This window comes from Tachyglossus aculeatus, chromosome X4 (genome assembly GCF_015852505.1).
Source record: "Tachyglossus aculeatus isolate mTacAcu1 chromosome X4, mTacAcu1.pri, whole genome shotgun sequence".
In the NCBI taxonomy this organism is placed as follows: domain Eukaryota; kingdom Metazoa; phylum Chordata; class Mammalia; order Monotremata; family Tachyglossidae; genus Tachyglossus; species Tachyglossus aculeatus.
Window position 1 is genome coordinate 30,059,800 of NC_052098.1, and position 759 is coordinate 30,060,558.

The 759-nt window shown below is 49.0% G+C and overlaps 1 non-coding gene across 1 annotated transcript; it reads right to left on the reverse strand.

The window, feature by feature from the left end:
* Positions 1-356: 356 nt before the first annotated feature.
* LOC119948493 lies at positions 357-494 on the reverse strand. Its single transcript, XR_005456885.1, has one exon. It is a non-coding gene; the product is annotated as a small nucleolar RNA SNORA7 (small nucleolar RNA).
* Between the last annotated feature and the right edge of the window lie 265 nt (positions 495-759).

A 759-nucleotide genomic window follows, 5' to 3' on the forward strand; every position in this document is an offset into this window, starting at 1 on the left:
GGGGGAAGCAATCAGGGAAATTATCATGATCACCACATGAAGCAAGGTCCCATGTTTAGTCAGACACAGCCCCAGTTAATCATATTTATTGGGCACTTACTGTGTGTAGAGCACTGTACTAAGCCCCTGGGAGAGTTTGTCATGCTTTTGAGCATCTCTGACCCATAGCAACTCCATGGATACATCTCTCCCAGAATGCCCCCACTCCATCTGCAATTGTTCTGGTAGTATATCCACAGGGTTTTCTGGGTAAATATACAGAAGTTGTTTAACATTGCCTTCTTCCATGCAGTAAACTTGAGTCCCTGCCCTTGACTCTCTTCCATGCTGCTGCTGCCCAGCAAAGGAGAGTTTTGACTTGTAGCAGATTGCCTTCCACTTGCTAGCCACTACCCAAGCTAGGAATGGAATGGATATGCCTGTGCTTGACTCTCCCTCCCTTAGCCGAGACTGGTAGAGTACTAGAAACTTCCCAGGTGTGATCCTCGGAGGGTTCTGGGAGAGTACATTTTTAAAACTATTTTTCCACCCTCACTGACACTCATGCCCGTCACCCTTGCGGACATCTGCCTCCCTCCTCAGGCCCCCTGTCCCCCTGTTCCCCTTCTCTTGCCCCCAGTGACCTGGCCACCTACTTAATTTAGAAAAGTGCCAATATTCATTCATTCAATCGTATTTCCCTAAAATCGTCCCTGCCCCGCCCCAGTCCCTCCCCAACTGTCCCATCCTTTCTTGCAGTATATCAGGAGATCTCCTGCC